General features: G+C 39.6%; 1 protein-coding gene across 5 annotated transcripts in view; it reads left to right on the plus strand.

Moving 5' to 3' along the window:
- The first annotated feature begins 6,799 nt into the window (after positions 1-6,799).
- MTUS1 (microtubule associated scaffold protein 1) overlaps positions 6,800-16,169 on the plus strand; it is a 168,988-nt gene continuing 159,618 nt past the window's right edge. For 2 of the 5 annotated variants that reach the window (XM_044225496.1, XM_044225501.1), the window contains exon 1: positions 6,801-6,857. The gene's annotated coding sequence lies outside the window, so the exon portion shown is untranslated. Of the gene's footprint in view, positions 6,858-8,321; positions 8,511-8,792; positions 9,004-16,169 lie in introns of those variants that run through there. The other 3 variants (XM_044225500.1, XM_044225497.1, XM_044225499.1) reach the window with 3 other exon arrangements.

Below are 16,169 nucleotides of genomic sequence, written 5' to 3' on the forward strand. Positions count from 1 at the left end.
ATGGATGTAGGCATTAAATATCCATGCCTGCTAACATCACAAAAAATGAGTCAATCGAACATTTTATACCTCCTGGTGAAAGAACATAATACCATCAATTTGGTATTCTTCCCCTAACCAAAATCAAACCTGACTCTGACCAAGCCTATAGGACCAACCACAAACCATCAGGAGCCAGAACAAAGGAACATGGAGGTGCACTCAGGAAAATTTAGACACTGGGAAACTCTACCGCTCCAATGATCTTACTTCTTCAACAAATATATTGCAAAGAGAATTGGAGGTGGGGGGACAGGGAGGGAGAGAGAGAAAGAGGGAAATGGAACATAGAGATTAAAATAAATATTAAAAAATAGGCAAAACTAAGCTATAATGTTTAGCAATGGATACATGGATGACAAAATTACAAGGAAAAGCAAGGAAGTGATTGCCACAAAAGTCAGATGTGTTTACTGTTAGGGCTGAAGCGGCGGGTCATCATCAGTAGGGTCCTTGGCAATATTCTATTTATTTTTTGACCAAGGTAGTATCAAGAATGTGTACCTTATAATATTTATTAAGTTGTGAGTTTGTTTCATGCAGTTTTCTGTGTCTGTGTTATATTTTACAGTTGAAGGCATGGTATAATAAAAAATATATTTGATCTCAGTTCCTGGCACACGGTTCCTAAAACCCTTTGAATTTCCCAAGTGATAGATGTATTTTTGTCAAAAGTTGCCCCTTTCCAACACAGCCGAGTTTATGCTAACAAGGTGACTTACGATGGGACCCTTAGAGAGCCTCAGAATAGAGCTGGTTATGGGAAAGATCAGGTGATTAAAAGGTTGGCCCTTTCAGCCCCAACCACTGACCTCCAGGAAAGGAGCTGTGTGCGCTGCAGATTAATCTCTATGAAAATTTTTGAAAAACAAGTTTTTTTAGCTCTCAGGTTGGTGAATGCTTCCATGTGCTGGGAGAGTGGAAAATCTCAGTTCCATGGGGACAGAAGCCTCTGGACCCTTCCAGACCTCATTCTACGTATCTCTTCATCTGCTTGTTCTCCTGTGTCCTTTATATCTTTTATAATAAATGGGTATATGTAAGTACATGTTTCTCTGAGTTCTGTGAGCCTCCCTACAAATTGATTGAGCTTGACGAGGAAGTCCTGGAGATCTCCAATTTATAGGCAGCTGGTCAGAAGCAGAAATGACACCCTGTGCATGTATTTGGCATCTGAGTAGAAGCAGCCTTATGAGATTGAGGTCTTCTCCTGTGGGATCTGATGTTTCTAAGAACTGAGTAAAATGTGTAGGATACCCAGTCAGTGTTCATGGAGAATTACATTTCTTGAGCTGGGAAACACATACTGAAAAAGCTAAAAAAAAATCTAGCCATATCTTTTTGGACACAAGGTTTGAAACAGCTTAATTAATATTTAAAGTGCTGTTTCAGGTATATGTATTTTAATGGAAAACTGTTGAAGTTTACTTAGAATGCCAAACTATTAAAATAGGTAACTCGAGGTGCTTACATGAAAAGTGGTATTTATTTTTGCTTTTCAATTTTTTAGCAACAGAAAAGTCTTCTGCACTAAAAACCATTGAGAGAAATGGGATCATTTCGTGGTACCATAGGCTATCTGGTAGGATATGAGAGAAAACATGAGAACTTCTATTTAGTTATCTGTCTGTGCATCTATATTCATAACCTTATTCTTTTCTATTTTTGTGTATAGTTTACTGCATTCGTATTAGTATTCTAGTGCTATAATTTGTAATTAAGTAAATATTGGGCCTGCATCCTCAATTTTTTTAATAGATAGGGAATTATAAGCAGAATGGTTTAGAGGCCACTGGTCTACTCACTTGAAGAGTTCAGGAGTGAGCTGAAGGTTGAAATGAGGAGGGATGGCAGGCCTTGGTATCCTGGAGGGAATGCTGTCTTAGGAATGCAAGTCTGTCCGTTGCCTCAAGTTCATAGGCCAATGGGAAAGGAAATGAGTCTTATCAATAATCCTAAACATGAGCTCATATACAAATCACAAATACATGGATAATAAGTCCATATTTTATCCTCACAACATCCTCATGAAATCTAAAGAACTAATTTTATAAAAAGAGAAATAGATCTAGACAAGTCAAATCAATTAAAACATATCTAGGAGTCAAAACTAAATCTTTTAACTCCAATCTGTGTCCTTAATTTTGGAGTGATAATGGTATGTTTTGTTGTTTGTAGTGGATGTACATTCCTATTTAAGATATGTAGACAATAATTTTTTTGTCCTAAGTTAAACAACAAATAACAATTAGGTGTGGGTTTCTAGAGCAGACAATCAAATTGTAAATTAGTGGGAATTAACCATAATTTTGTAGGTACTGAAAAAGAGATCAGAAGTATTCTTAACCAAAATAGATAAATCTTTGGTGGTGTTAAATTACTGGCCTGGATCAGCAACCTGACTTCTCAGTGTTCTAGATACCCAAAGTTAAGATTGTCTTACTTTCTGGTAACTAATCAGACACTGACTTACAATGCTGGCACACTGCAATGTATTTTAGGCAAACTTAGTGTTAGCCCTACTTACTGTTTGGAGAGAATAATGATGATAGTATTTTCACTGGCTCTTTTCTTCATTGCCAACCAGCCTATGTTTAGAAGAGTGATTATAGTCTGAGGAATGCTTGTGTAACATCTTGAAGGCTAATTGTTGTTGTTCATTTAATTTACGGCTCTTCCTACCTAAGTCATTATGATTTGCAAACATTTGTTAGAATTTGGAGCACTAAGCCCATTTGACCGCATACCATTTGCAAGGAGGAAGATCTCAGTGTCAAGCATGGATCCTTAGCTATGAATCAGGACTAGAAGGTGCAGAAAGAATGCATGAAGAGTCAATCAGTAGATCAGGTCTGGATGCTGGGCACCAGTCACGATGCATCACCATTGAACCCATTAGGCTTCATGGATTTTGCATTCTTTGCACTCTCTTTAGAAGATCACTGATCAGTTAGCAAGGCCCAAGGGGAATGGGGGCAAAATGGAAGGCTTCCCTCAGTTCGCTAAGGGCAAGAGAACAAGGCCAGAGGCATAAATTAAAAGTAAAGTCAATAAGTCTAAGTAGACTGTGATAGTCTCAAAGGTATGAGACTTCAAAGCCACAGACTTGTTATTATATTTGTCATGAAGCAGTAAATACTTTGAAATTAAAAATACATCCTTCTTTTTAAGGGAAGACTCCGACTGATTGGAGCAAAGATTAACCGATTCCAAGTGTGACACAGTTGTGATTCATTGTCAAGAGTAGATTACGCACACCAGTAGTTTCTTTAGTCATGACAATTTAACCACTCAAAGTAAACATTTTCAAAGTGGTTGCATAACAAACTGGTGGTGCCATATTTTTCTTAATTTCTTCCTAATACGAAGAGGTCAAAAGTAGAATTGCAGAACAAGTTGTTTGTGTGTGAGCCGGGATAATTTTGGCATCGCGCTATCAGAATGGTTCCTTCTGCAGAGTCTATAAATGGAATAGAAGGTCTGTTGCAGATCCACGGTGTGGGACTTCCACAGTTCCACAGTATGCTGTTCCACAGTATGGGAGGATGAACGAGTTTCTCAGATGTTTTCAGGTCATTCTTGTAAGAGGAAACTCTACTTCCTTATTATTGCTACTGCTCTGAATTTGCAACAGGAAATTTCTTTCTTGAGATACCTGATTTACAAATCTGCAGACTTCTACATAAGAACATTCCTGCTCTGACAGTTACCCTTCCAGAATATTGATGGGAGAGTCCACTCAAGTCTCCAAGTCCACTGGGAAGAAGGATGGATGATTAGAAACCCAGGAGATATTTGTGAATAAATCAAGACTATTGGTTGCTCTCATGCTGTTTTCTTGCAATCATTGCTATAGCAAGTCAGTCCATGTATTTGACCGTGGGTGTCTTACCATCCTGGGACACAAGAATTAAATGTCATGTGGCTGTTTGAAATATATGTGTTCTCACAACAGAAAGAAGAAATAGGTCATCAACAGTATCACAAAATGCCAGCATTCTGGGTCTTCTCACTTCTACAGTTCTTTAGTACCTATTGAGATGGTTGGCTGACTAGAAAACTTCTGGAATGTTGTTTAAAACAACTGAGTCTCACTCTGAGTCAAAGGATTTGTAGACACGTTAGAATTTTGCCATGAGCATATCTGACTTTCAAAAACATATATGGAAGAACTGCTATATATACGAATGTCTGTTTACAGTCAGTCCTTGATCCGTTGTGCTGTCATAGGGCTTGACTTACATTGGCTTGGTCCCTGACTGGGTAAATATTTTCGAGTTGAATTTTAGGATAAATGCTTCGGTTTTTTATTCAAAGCCACTATGAAAAAGAAGTACATGAATTTCCTTACTGTTTATGTACAATATATTGTTGCCTTCCATCCAGGATGTCTTGATATGAAACATGAGTGAAAAAAAATGTTCTCTTTGAAATTAGTGCTAAGAAGAGCTTTGCTTCCCATCAGGAACTATCAGCCCCTTTTGGAATGGCAATTATGTAACTGGTCGGGGCACCTGGCTACCAGGAAGCTCAGTGGTTTAATTTGGTTACTCAATGGTATGTTTACCCTTACCTGAATGTTTTTCCTTGGATCCTAGTGTATACTTTCAAATATTTATTTTTATAAAATTTACTGTGCCGGTCTTTCGGAGTTATTCAAACCCCCCATTCAGCGAGGTGCTGGTATAAGTATACCAAAATAAGAATAAAGTAAGAAATTTTTAAAAAGGGATCAGGTTTGGGAAGAAAATAAAATGATACCATGGAATTCCCATGAAATTACTTCTTTACCACTTAAATCAATGTATTGGAGTTTCCCCTTCGGGAATTAAGCCCGGAACTCTTTTTTCTTTTTCTTTTTTTCTTTTTTTTCCCCAATTTCTGGTTGAGTGAGTGCAACTTTGGGAAAATGAACTGAAAGCTCTACCCCAGGGAGAAGTCAATGTTAAAATTCCAAGGGATTTGCTAAGTCATCATTTTTACCACAATCACAGCATGTTAGAATTTTATGTACCGAATACTTTCTTTTATTTACTTTTTATTTTTTGAATACTTTCTTGTTAGATAAACTAGGGAAGAAATAGTTTGAAAGCATCAATTAAGCAATTTCCTTTTTTCCCCATTAATGTATGAGAAATTCGACACTTCTATCTGTAAGTGAAATTAGTAGGGAGAGAATTTGGGTCATTCTTGATGGCAAAACTTCAGGTAGTGAAATATTTTAAAATATTGGAATAGGTATTATTATTTACATGGTTAAAAATTTAAAAAATACAAAATTATATCTAGTGAAAAGTTTCTCTTCAAATCCTGCCCTCCAGCTGTCCAGTTTCCTTCCTAACTTACAACCAATATTAACAGTTTCTGATATCTTTTCAGAGACAGTTTATGCTTATACAAACAAATACATACACACACACATTTACATACAGGTGTATATAATTCCTTCCTTTTAATAGAAAATGTAGCATACTATTAGATAATTGTTTTTCATCTTTTAAAAATTGTGTACATAATGTATCTTGGAGATCATTTCAGAAGAGTACAAAGAGCTTTCAATTTTTTTAGTTTTTTAATTACTAGAACATAGAGCAGGGCTTATTAACATTGCCAAGTAACACATTGTTCAAATGAAATTTTTCTATTAGTTTTTCTTCATTCTTTTTCTTTTAAAAAGATTTTATCTATTTATTTGAGAGATAGCAAGAGAGAAAGAGAGAGAGAGAGAGAGTGCACAAGTGTGTGTGGAAGGGTGAGGGACAAAGGGAGAGAGAGAAGCAGACTCCCTGCTGAACAGGGAGCTCATGACCTTGACCCCAGGACCCCCAAATCACGATCTGAGCCAAAGGCTCACCCTTTACCAACTGAGCCACCTGCGTGCGCCTCTTCATTCTTTTCTTAAGCCTTCATAGGATGTCATTTATGGCTGTTTTGTAACTTGCCAGTCCTTTATTTAAAAAAATCTATAAAACAATGGATGTTGGAACACTGAGAAAAAATAAAGCAAAATAAAATTTTAAAAAAATCTATACTTTTTGGGGCACCTGGGTGGCTCAGAGGATTAAGCCTCTGCCTTCAGCTTAGGTCATGATCTCAGGGTTCTGGGATCAAGCCCCACATCAGGCTTTCCTGCTCAGCGGGGACCTGCTTCTCCCTCTCTCTGCCTGCCTGTCTGCCTACTTGTGATTTCTTTCTGTCAAACAAATAAAATCTTTAAAAAAAACTATACTTTTTTTCAATCTTTTGTTATTATAAACAATGCTGAAATGGATAAGCTTATACACATCTACCATTTCTTGGGTGTGGTAAGATCAATTCTTATGTGTAGACTTACTGACTCAAAGGACATGTGCATTTAAAATCTTGTTCTGTAGCATGACTTGCTCTCAGTGGAGTTATTCTGATTCACATGCACATCTGTGCTGTGACTGCCTGTTTCTCCACACTTTACCAGCACACAGTTGTGATCCAACTTTCTAATCTGTGTGGTTCTGATAAATGAAAAAGTGTTTTTTCAATGTGCTTGTAATTTGCTTTTTTCTAGTGCAGGAAAAAAAATTATGCTATTTGTTGTTGTTGTTGTTGTTAAGGACAAAGGATCCCTAAATTATGTGGAGTATAATCTGACCCTTAATACTGTTCTTGGTGTCTGTAGCAGGTTAGCATTGGAGTTCAGAGATCAAGAATATGGCAATATGCCCAGAACCAAGATGGAAAGAAAAGTCAGCAGGCTCCATTTCAAGCATATTTGCCTTGATAAAGTCCCTGAAGATGTCCCTAGAAGGTAACTTCTGTTTTTATGAACATGCAATTAGAAGGTAAGTTTCAGATTCCCCAATGACCACAAAAGTTGCTTGTAATTACTTAGGAGAGGTGGTTTTTTTTTTTTTTCCCCCTCTTTGCTTCAATCTATCTCTTAGAAAAATGAAGTAAAACAGGTTCTGTATTTATAGATAAAACTAAGCTACACAATAGAACTGTAGGGGATTGGACAGAATCATTTGGGTCACATGAGGGTTATAAAGATTAAATGATATGTTTAACACTAGGACTATTCTATTTAGGAAGGAGGCATGTTGCTAATTAGCATAATTGCCTCATGACTTGCAGTAACTATCAGTACGTTTGTTTTTCTGATTTTTTGTTTGTTTGCTTGTTTGTTTTGGTGCTTTTGCATAAGAATCATTCAATGGTGGTTACTGCTGTATCTCTTTAAAAATAATGATATTCCTATGAAGTCATAGATATGTTAGTTACATGTCTGTCTTTGCAGCAAGTACTTCAAAAGCAAGTTGGCACATAACACAATAAAAAAGACAAGATCATGAATTAGGCCAGATGAATTTGCACTACCTCTCACTAGCTGTGTGACCCTGAGTAAGTTCCTTGACCTTTCTGAGGTTCCATTTCTTCAGCTGAAATATGTCGATAATAATCTGACCTCTTTACCCCGGGTCTTGTTGAGGAAATACTGGGACATTGTGAAAATGCTTTGCAACTATAAATGGCAATGCATCTGTTAGTTGATCTAATGTTGCTAGCATAGAAAACTTAGTCAAATACAATGCTCTCGGATTAATTCTCTGAAAAAGTCTCTCTTAAGCTTTTAGCAAATCCAAACTGGTTTATTATTATTATTATTATTATTATTTTTAATTTGGGCCCAGGTCGTCTGACACTTAATGGCTCAATAACCTTAACATCTCTTGCAAGTGGAATAGCATTTTCTGGACAGCGTTGAATTAAAAATATGTCTATAGAAGAAAATATTTTATGAGCCTAATAGATGAAATATAGATGAAATTCATTCCGTTTAGCAAAGAAAGACTTCATCTGGGTTCAGAGAAAAGTGGGTCGGGCCTCGTTTATTATCTCCCTGGTGTTGTATTCTTTCCACTTCGTATTCCAAGATCTAACAGCTGGAGCTCATTTCTTTAATCTTTAATAGGTGTGTGCTAATAAACTTCTTAGTAGTACGAAGATAAAACAGACCAGGAGCCGGTCACTTTGAAGAGACAATCAGTGCGGGTTCCTAGCAAACCTCCGCCCTGATAAGTCTGCAAACCGCCCGACTCCCTACCCCCACTCCCGGCCCGCCCTCGCTGCAATGCCCCACGGCTCACTGGAAGCCTGAGGGCTCGCAGGGATAACAGGGGGCAAGAACCGCAGTCGGCAGAACTCCAATCGCCCTCGGGGACCTGCGTGGTTCGGGGACGCGCGGTTCATCCAGGTGCGCTGGCAGCCGCCGCTGGGCGCCGCGTTGCACGTGGCAACAGGTGCAGCGCAGTCCTGGGCTGACGCCCCGGGCCTGGGGCGCGTCCGCATTTAGCCTGGGAACGTGCGGGGCTTCGGGATCCGGACGCGGGAGCGCCAGAGAAAGGAGTGAACGGGGCTGGTCGAAGCCGCCAATCTGCAGAGTAGAGCGGAGCTGAGCGGAGCGCGGCGGGAGTCTCCGGGGCCTCCGTTCCGAGGTACAGCCACGAGCGTCTTCCCGGTTTCTCTGGGCGCACCGCCCCCCCCCCCACCCTTGAACGCCGCCTGCCCTTTGTCTCCAGCAGCTAGGTGCAGGCTGGGGCAGCTTGGAAGGGGTGGCAGCGGGCGAGCAGGGTAGAGGCGGCGGAGCCTTTCTATTTACAAGTTTCCCGAACTCCCCGCCTTTGCTCCACCCCCAGCGGCTTGAGAGGCGGGGAGGCTGGGGCGCCCCGGACTCCGGGTTCCCGCCTGGCAGCTGCCGTCGCCGCTGGCGTGCAGGGGTGGGGTGAGGGACGAGCCGGGTGTCCCCAGGTGCAGACCTTGCCCGCCGGGCACTGATTGCACCGCGGGTCTCCGTAAGGGGGGCCCGAAGCGCCTCCGTCCGGGATCCGAAGGGCGCCGGGGCTCTCTGTCCCGGTTTCCCCTACTCTGCGTCTTGGCTCCCGGGAAAAGGAGGAGGAGGAGAGAGAGGAGGAGGAGGAGGAGCTGCGGGTAAGTGCGGAGTAGAGAAGATTGCCGCTGCCCAGCCTGCCCGCGGTGGAGATCTCGGGGCGGGGTGGGGGTGGGGGGGGCGAGAGGTGGATAGGACAACGTGAATGCGACCGTCATAGGGTGACGGAACTAGTTTTTTTTTGGGGGGGGCGGGTATTCTAGGGGTTTGGGTGCCAACGTTGGGGGAGAAGTGGGGCGACGACCCCACTGGAGCGGAGGCTGCGGAGATCGGGTCTCACGTGGGGTTCGCGCAGCTGGTGCGGCGGGGACCCATGCGGATCGCAGTAGCTGTCACCTTGAAAGTGACCGAAGGGGTTTACCGTAGACACAGACTGACAGGCGTATGCTTGAGGCCGGAAGCCGCCCACCAGATACTTGACCCGCCAGGGCCCTGCTGTCCCAGCCTTCTCCGGTTGCGGTTCGCTTGGGCCCATTCTCAGCATAAGCAGTCGGGGCTGAAATGTGGCATTAATGAGGTTGCTGCAATTCCCAAGGTCTTCTCGTCCCGAGCCTTACTACTTCCTGCGGCTTACTTGTGCTTTCCTAGCTCTCTAGAAAAATCCACTCCTAAGTAGAAGTCACCTGATGGACTACTACTCTACAGTAATGATGGGACTTATTATCTTAACTTTTTTTCTTCTTTTCTTTCCCAAGATGTACTCTTGGCAAATAACCAAACGGTTTGTTGACTTTGACTTAGCATAATTTATTTTGGAGTGAGAATGGAGAGATTAAATCATTCAGCTTGCATAAAGTTTCACCTACTCTGTTAACTGCTGTTGACTTTGTAGCAGTTTGTGTGCTGAGAAAGGAAATCCAGCGTATTGAACTCCAAGTCTTAGGCAAAACGCAGGGAATGACAGGGTTCCTGTTTTGCCAGGTGATGGGATTTCAATCATCAGCACACTAAATCCTTAGCCCTGGGGGTGGAGGGTGGGGTGCAGGTGTTAGGAATAGGGGGAAGTTGGGCAGGCCCTCTAGGAGGGAGGGGAGTAAAAAGGAAATGAGTCGCTGCTGCTTGGAAAAACTATGACCTTCTTTAGGAGTCTAGATACACCCAGATAGCAGTGTGTGGTTAACTCGAAGAGAAACTGGAGTTTGGAAATGCAATACTGTAGACCAGCTTTTTTCTTTTCCAGGGTTAATTAGGGCGGGAAATGATGGACAATTTAAATTGAACCAATGATGCCTTATTTGAGTAGTGCTTTGCCATGTGTAAGATGCTCTGATTTTTTTTCTTTAATATAGTAGTCCATAGGAAAAGTTATTTAAAAAAATGATTAGAACTATTTATCCTAAAAAAAAAAAACAGTGGAATTGAGTTTAAAATAATATATATTATTTACTTGTGCTAACTTTTCCCTCTCAAAAATCAGCATTCTGGAGAAAATAGTGCTTGCAGAAGACCTGCACCTTTTAATTATATATAAATAATACATGGTTACACTTTTGGATTATTTCATAGCATTATAAAATCCTAGCTAGATTTCTTTCTTGGTATGTCAGTTATTAAAAAAGTAGGAATTAAACAATTCCACCACCCAAATAAAATCAGTGTTTTCTGCATGCTGGTTAATAGATAGAGATGTATTTTTTTTACTTCTGTAGTTTATACAGCTATACTGTTGCATGCTCATATATATATACATATATATATATATATATATATATATATTTTTTTTTTTTTTTCCCTGCTTAACCAAGAGGGAAGAGTTTGCAGGTCATTACAGTTCTCTAAGAGTCTTATTTTAGTGGCTACGTACTATTACATTAAATAAAGGTAACAAATTATTTATAAGCTAAACTTTTATTTATAATTACTATTAAATATATACTGTTACAACAAATATCCCTTATAAAACTTTGTCTACAGGGCCTACTTAGGATGGAGTCCTTGAAATACAGTTTTTGGCTCAGAGATCTCTTGATACAGATGGACCATTTGCTTTCCAAAAAAATATTTTACCCAAGTATGATCCCACCAACACTCTGAGAGTATCTGTGTAATGGTATTCTTGTTAGTTTTTTTTTTTTTTAAAGATTTATTTATTTATTTGACAGAGAGATCACAAGTAGAGAGGCAGGCAGAGAGGGAGAGAGAGAGAGAGAGAGAAGCAGGCTCCCTGCTGAGCAGAGGGGGGCTCATTTCTAAAAGGAAAATGAACTCTTCCAGCTTTATAAGTGAACAGTGCTTTCTTGATACCTAAATTTCCAGTTCTTTAATTACAAATCATGCATACCGAAAAATTTTAGTTATTTTTCATTTTTATTGCCTTTTTAATGAATGTAGTACCATTTTTTTTCTCCTGGGATATTAGTGTTTTCCAATTTATTAGAACTTTTATGGATTGATAATAAGCTTTTGCCTTTCGTATTGCAGACTTTTGGCTTTATAAAGATGTCTTGGCCTTATAAAGACAATACCATGAGTTTATAGTGGTTTTGACTTAGCCATGTTCTATACTTTCATGTAGTCAAGTCTGCTGACTTTCTCAAAAACAAAAGTAACACTTCTGAATCATAGCTTAAGGACTTGGTGACAGTGGCGAACTTTTAAAAGAATTGACCGCCCCCCCCTCCCCCCCCGCCCATTCTGAGTAACATTCCTTTAAAATCCATTAGAACAACCTCCATGTCCTAGAGTAGAGACCATTGCAAACCAGATTGGGTTTGCTGATAAGACATAGTTATATATAAAAAATATATTTATATACATATATACTCACACACACACATACATATACATACATACACTATATATGCTATATACTACTGGGAACAACATTCTTCAAAGTCAGAGCAAAGTTTTAGATCCCAGGGAATAAAAATGTTTCAGATCTGTTCTGTGATTCTGTAAATATGTGATTAGGCTCACTATATCTTTATTTTTATTTATTTGTAGTAGTAGTGTCTTGCCAGATTGTACGATCATTATTATAGTTCATACTGAATTGTTGATAAGTCCTTTTTTGATATCTAGACAGATGTATATGTAGTTTAAAATTTTTCGCAGATTTCCAACCCTATTGGCAGATGAAATTGAAGAGGTGGAGGACAAAAGCGTAACTTGAGTTATCTTTCTGTACTATGGAAGACTTTTTAAAGGCCTTGCCTAGCGCCCACAAGTAAGCCACCAGACTATACATGAGCCCCAAGGATAAGGCTGGGGTGTGTTGTGTGCGTTTTAGGGCATGTAAAAATGAGCCCAAATTTCCTCTGGTGAAAGGTAACGCCCCTGCTTACTTGGTAGGGACCTGGACAGCGGCAGCTGTGGTCTTTGGAGAGGTGAGGAGTGACCGAGAATGAGTGAGGCCATGCTCCAGGGAAAGGATTAGGCAACCTGAATTTTTTTTTTTTTTTTTCAGAAAGGCCTGCTTTAACCAGGGTTTCCCATACACCACTTCAGGAAATCAGTTATAACCAGTACCTGAGATCGACTGGCAACTACTATTTCTAATGATGTATTTTTCTAAATCAAGTTTACACAGGATTGCTCTGATTTTTTTTTTTAAAGAAGTGACTGCAATATTATTTGACATCAGAACTTGTTATTCCATGTGGGCATTTATCCATGATATTAATGCATGATTTTATCTTATTCACTTGGCTCAAGATGAAAAAGCCTTTTCTATTTTGGGGCTGACCGATTTGGGGGCTAATCTTTACTATGTAGATAGATACAATAAAACTTCATTTTTCATACACCATAAGGTATTTTGCAATTTGTGATTGCCCTGATGTTTACACAATCAAGGAAAAGAAGGTTTGCTCAACAAAGAGAGAATAATAAACAAGGTCAAATCTTGAGGTGTTAGGTAAATAGCTTTCAAGCACTTCAGAATTCCATTTTCACATATACATCTTTGATTCCAAAACCACTTTAGGCATTCATTAAAGCTGGTAGGTTTTCCGTAGTCTGCAGTGCAAGCCCAATATTGAAGAGAAAATATTTAAAGGCAAACTATATTTACATCTTGGTAATAGGCTTATGTCTAAGCTTATGAGTGTTCTGTGTACATATTACTTGCATGAGTAAAGGTAAAAATCCCATATCCTACCATTATTCTTACATGGAAGTTTTATTTCATTTTGAAGTTATAAAACTAAATAGGTTTAAAGTTTCTTAATTTCTTTTGAGGAGACAGGTTTACTTTTAGTTGGGTTGACTCCATTCTTTTTGAGCGTGAAAGGAGATCACGTGCAGGTTGTAAGTTTCTCAAACTAGCTGCAAAGGGCAAAGTGGTTGCCGGGAAATTACTTCCAGTTTGTGTTAATTTTGCCTGAAATCGTACTGATTTTGTGCTTCAGTAAAAGTTATGCTAAGTGGGAGGGTGGACCTGGCCAGCTTCCCACACTGTTCACACAGCAAAAGAAAGCTCAGACTGGGAAGAAAACAGATTGCGAAGACACCAGGGTTAGGGGTAAGATGCCATGGAAAGAGGGGTTTAAAGCCATCAAGGTCCTTATTTTCACTCTTAAGAGTGAATTTAAGAATTTAAAACAAAATTTTTAAATTTTTTGTGAAAGCTCAATGGATTGTGATTCAAGGCAGGGTTCTGGAATTCCTACTTGTTGGTGAGGGAGTCAGAAGGATTGGAGAAATGAGAAATGGGTTAAAAAGGGTAAATTGTTCTACTTGCAAGAAAAATGCACTTGTTTTATTAGCTCTTCAATCTGGACTCTGTATAATGCAATCGTTTATGCAGAGTGTATAGTTATGATTATGTTGACATGTTAAATGGTAAATAAAAGGCATGAAGGAGAATCTTTGCTATTAGAAGCTGAAGTTTGGTAAGCTTCAGAGCATGAATTGAGTACTTCCTATGGGCCAGCATCACAAGGTCGAAGGGCACAGATGTAGAAAAAAAAATTTGGCTCCAGTTTTCAGAAGAGTCAGCAGAAAACTCCCCAAAGTGTGGTTTTGGAAATGGTAGTGTTGAGAGTTCTAGAAATATCCTTCCCAGATTATGAACATTGTGCCATATGTTGGAAATTCCACCTGCTACCTTGACCAAAGTTTGGTAAAGCTAAGCCTGTTGTGACATTTTTGGTCATCTAAAGAATCTTTGTCCTTAATCAGGGATCCTGATTATTCTCAGAATTGTCTCGAAGCAGGATACCTAGCACTGGTCTAATTTCACTTATTTGCTCCGGATAATCTTCTTAGTGACCTCTTGCAATAGGTTTTTCTTAAAACTTGTAAGCGTCTCGAGGATAGGGTCTAAACCTTACGTTGGGTACATTTGTACTTTTATAATTATTTGTGCCAGATGGAGCCTGGAATAAATCCTCTGAGCACTAATGGCATGGGAGTTTGAAATTCTTTCCTCTGTCAGTCACAGCTACTAGAAGGTCTTTTAAGCCAGAGATCATAATTTACTGCTTGCTTTTCTAGACTCTCTGTCCTGGCCCTCCCACTTTCCCCTCACTCTCTGTGGTAGCCTCAGCCAGCAGAGAGAGGCCTGTGCCCTTCTGCAAGCCAGGGCTGTCATGCATTAGGGTAACCTAGAGCTGGAAGGTATGAGGTTCCTATTCCTCCGAAGTTATAATTCTGTTTTATTATGAAGTGCCATTCTCCGAACATCTGGCAAACCCATGTGCAAATACTTGTACGGAATTAATTCCACTTGTTCTAAGTGACTACATTCTCCATTGGTGCAGACAGTCACCAATTGACAATTTCTCTTAGAGACTTGGGCTGTTTCTTGTTTAGAGAAATATGTAATTATGTTTTAAAAAGTAATTTGGGTGAATTTTTGGTCTGGGGTTGATTTCTCTCTTTGCATGTAAGATTTGTTTCCGAGTAGTCTTGCATTTCTGTAAAACTTTCTGATGGGCCATAAGACTTGCTGGCTATTGAATTTGAATTTTACTCTTAAGAGTTGACTTTTTATTTAAGGCTTAAAAACTGCTGATAGTGCTTTATAGAGAAACTAATGGCAACTATGCAAAGGAATTTACTAGTACATTTTCCTTCCAGTATAAGAGGAGTCGGTGTATCAATAAAATGTGGGTGGACATAGGAAAAATCCTGCATTTCTCTTTTCATAAAGAACTTTAAATGATTTTATATTGCAGGTGCGACTGTTAAGTTACAGAATGGTTATATTGTGTTAGGCTGAACACTTAACATTTGAAACCTTATAGGTACATAATCAAATGAAAATCATTTTCTCCTTAAGTGGTCTAAGTACAGACTCCAAGGCAGGATAATGCCCCTCCCCCTGTTTTCATTAAGATTGGAATAATACAAGTGGTATTTCAACATTGAGCTAGTTTTGCTCACCCTGATGTCCAGTTTGAAATCTTGGAGACATACTTTGTTAATAGAAATGGAAAAAATGTTACTGGTCGCCAGTACGTTTGGTACCAGAATATAATGGGGAATGCACAGACTTCAAAATATGACCAAGCTGGGCTTATGTCTGAGATCAGCTGTGTTAGCTGCATGGATTCAGTAAGTTACTTTCTTCCTTCTGCACCCCTGTCCCCTCACTGGGACGTTGCTTGGGCTTATTACACCACAGTGCCAAACATATGGCACCTCTTGTGACTGACAGCTGGGAAATTTCATTTCATTTCCTCAACTGAGCTTTGAGAAGGTGGTAGTGGGGGCCTGCTGGTGCTCTCTGCAGAGAATTAGATTCCAGGCACAGGAGCCTGATTTCTTTTCTTGCTTAAAAAGAATTGGTTTTTACCAGTTAACCATTGAGAATATTTATTTTCAGATTCTAGCGTTATTACTTCTTGGTTTTCTGTGGTTCCAGTTTAGGGAGTTGCTGATATTTTGATGTATTTGAGCTATGTTTTTTTTTAATAATCAATATAGAGATGAATAATCTAGAATTGCCTCTCTCTCATACACATACAAATAAGATTAAAATAATGTATGTTTTTGGATAGTGCCTTATAAGCAGGACATAAGGACCTTTCTGTTCAGTTTGGACACCAACCTGTGAGGTAAAGGTCTGTCTTATACAGGAGGACATTGACTGGAACTATGTGGATAAGTGTTTTGTATTACAACGAGTAAGTTCTAGAACCAGGACTAGGACCTGGGTCTTCTCTCCTGGTTTGTCCCACGCTCCTGGTAGGATACCGATACTTGACTACTCTTCATGCCATAAAGAGTAATCACTATTGCTAGGATTTTCCTCATACTGGTG

Source organism: Neovison vison, chromosome 11 (assembly GCF_020171115.1).
Source record: "Neovison vison isolate M4711 chromosome 11, ASM_NN_V1, whole genome shotgun sequence".
Classification (NCBI taxonomy): domain Eukaryota; kingdom Metazoa; phylum Chordata; class Mammalia; order Carnivora; family Mustelidae; genus Neogale; species Neogale vison.